The sequence below is a fragment of the Chiloscyllium plagiosum genome, chromosome 28 (genome assembly GCF_004010195.1).
Source record: "Chiloscyllium plagiosum isolate BGI_BamShark_2017 chromosome 28, ASM401019v2, whole genome shotgun sequence".
Lineage (NCBI taxonomy): Eukaryota > Metazoa > Chordata > Chondrichthyes > Orectolobiformes > Hemiscylliidae > Chiloscyllium > Chiloscyllium plagiosum.
The window spans coordinates 10,358,656-10,361,609 of record NC_057737.1 but is presented as its reverse complement, the minus strand read 5'-3'; positions in this window follow the sequence as shown (position 1 = coordinate 10,361,609).

Below are 2,954 nucleotides of genomic sequence, written 5' to 3'. Positions count from 1 at the left end.
CCTTGGTCGAGCCACTCATATACCTTCGGGTGTCTCAAAATGGCCGCCGGCCGGCCAGCTCTGGCACCGCCTGGACAACGTCATGACGTCAGGGCTGCTCCGCCCCGCCCAGCGGAGCCACGCCCCTCAGGTGAGTACGTGCGTTTGAGCACGATCTGCAGCTGGTGGGGAAAAGAAGGAGAAGTAGTGGAGTTAAGTCAAAGGAGGTGAAAATGAGGGTCAAGGGAATTGGTGCAGCGTGGAGTGCAGTTCAGTTCAGTTCTTGAACCTTGTTCTTTTTTTCCTGAAGAAGGGCTTATGCCCGAAACGTCGATTCTCCTGTTCCCTGGATGCTGCCTGACCTGCTGCGCTTTTCCAGCAACACACTTCCAGCTCTGATCTCCAGCATCTGCAGACCTCACTTTCTCCTCTTTTTTTGTATAGTTGTGCAAGTATGCAGAGCAATATTTACAGCATTTAAATATGCAGAGCAACTTTTACAGCATTTAAGTATGTTCACAGTGGTGCAGCTGCTTGAAAGTTTGAGAAGCTGTCTGGTCCTGATGAAGGGCTTTTGCCCGAAACGTCGATTTTGCTGCTCCTCGGATGCTGCCTGAACTGCTGTGCTCTTCCAGCACCACTAATCCAAAATCTGGTCACTAGAAAGGTCGATATAACTCAATGCTAGAGAGAGTTTAGTGTTGCAGTGTAATATTTACAAAAAAACAGGCTATTTGCAAAGGCTGTGACATTTTACATTCGTGTATGTAGAAGGAAATTGATTCTATGTTAATGCTCTTCCTTGGAGGTATTCGGCACTGAGAATCTGCCTTCCACATGACAGAAGGGGGCTGTTTAGCCAGTAGTACATGTTGAGACTTTAAAGAACTTTGCTCTTCTCCAGCTGTCATACTGGAAGGATCAAGGACTAGAGGATATCAATTAGGAAGCACTGGTGACTTAGAGTGAGAGCGATGTACAGCATGAAAACAGACCCTTCGGCCCAACCCAAAATAGTCCCACCTACTAGCACCTGGCCCATATCCCTCCAAACCCTTCCTATTCATATACCCATCCAACCTCCTAAATGTTGCAATTGTACTAGCCTCCACCACATCCTTTGGCAGCTCACTCCATACACATACCACCCTCTGTGTGAAAAAGTTGCCCTGTTGGTCTCTTTTATATCTTCCCTCTCACCCTAAACCTGTGCTCTCTCGTTTTGGACTCCCTGACCCCAGGGAAAAGACTTTACCTATTTACGCTGTCCATGCCTCTTATAATTTTGTAAACCTCTATAAAGTCACCCCTATTATCTTTTGTACATCTAACTCTTTTAACACATACTGTTCCCACTACCACTGTTTCTGGTAGGGAATTCTGCCTCCCCGCCCCAGTTTTTGAAAGACTTATTGACATTTCCACTTCTTAAAGAATTGTTGTAAACTATGGCCTCTAATTTCCAATGTGCAATTTTTAGTATTCCATTATCAGCTAGAACATTTCTCCTAACTTGCTTCTTGAAATTCTTTGCATTATGAGAAACACGCTATGGTGAGGTTTTGTTGTGTTTCTTACTCTTCTACTCCCAAATGGTAATGACTCATGTCCATGGAATGTCTCCAGAATAGTTTGTTAGTTGTTTATGACCAGTGCAGACTTGAGGCAAAGGTCCTTCTTCTATGTTTATGACTCTCACGTTTGTCCCCAGGGACAGGTGTCAATCACACTAACAGCATTTCATTTGTAAATCACCTATAATACCCCAACTTTGTTGTGGGGGAGGAAGTGTAAGAATGATAAGCTAGGGCCATGGGAATGGGACCAATATATAGCTCTTTCAAAGAGCAGATTCAATCATGGTGGATCAGATAATTCAAAGCATTCCTGGTTAAACATGCCACTGACTCCTGTCAAGATTAGAGTGGTGCTGGAAAAGCACAGCAGATCAGGCAACATCCGAGGACCAGGAAAATCCATGTTTCAGGATAAAGGGCTTTTGCCCGAAACGTCGATTTTTCCTACTCTTCGGATGCTGCCTGTCCTGCTGTGCTTTTCCAGCATCACTCTAATCTTGACTCTAATCTCCAACATCTGCAGTACCCACTTCTGCCTATACCACTGACTCATGGCAGTCCCTAGCCAAACAGAAAAAGCAGCAAACTCATGCTGTACGTCTCTATGATTAAATGTCTCCATTGTGAATATGCAGAGGTGAGTTGGAACATTGGAGAGAGCACACAAATATTTACATAACTGATCAGTGTCTGAACTTTCAAGCACCAATTGCTCACAGATGGCAGAGTTTTGATGGTCGTGCGTTAGACTTAGTATCCAACTCAGAAGTCATCGAACTGGAATGAAAGCAAATCATCTGCGATACTTAGGGCCGATGGGGCAAATGGCTTCCTTTTATGCTGTATAATTTTGTGACTGATTGCAAAAAGAGATACAGACAAACAAGATGCCAGTTCAAAGGAGGAGAAATTGCATGACGTGACAGAGCTTGGTCAAAGAGGAAAAATTTGAGGGAGTGTGGGGCAATTACACATTAACATACTAAGCAATAGAAGGCATGACTGCCAGTGGTCGGTTTGAAAAGAAGGAGGTTACAAGACAGTATATGAAGGTGAAGGAGCTACAAGGTTCAAATCCCTCTAAAATAGTTGGAGTTCATCTCCTTGAAGAGGAGGAGGCTTGGAGGATATTTTGATAGAGGTTTTCAAAATTGTGAGCGGGCTGTGTAGAGTAGATGAGGAGAGGCGAATCCCACTGTAAGAGAAAGAACACACTAAGAGGGCATAGATTTCAAGCCATGTGACAAGGGTGAAATAAAGAAAAGCTTTTTCATTTAAGGAATGGAATCCACTGCCTGTAAATGTGGTGGAGGCATGCTCAATTGAAATATTCCAGAGGATATTGCATGATTAGGAGAAAGTGAGGATTGCAGATGCTAGAGGTCAGAGTCGAGAGTA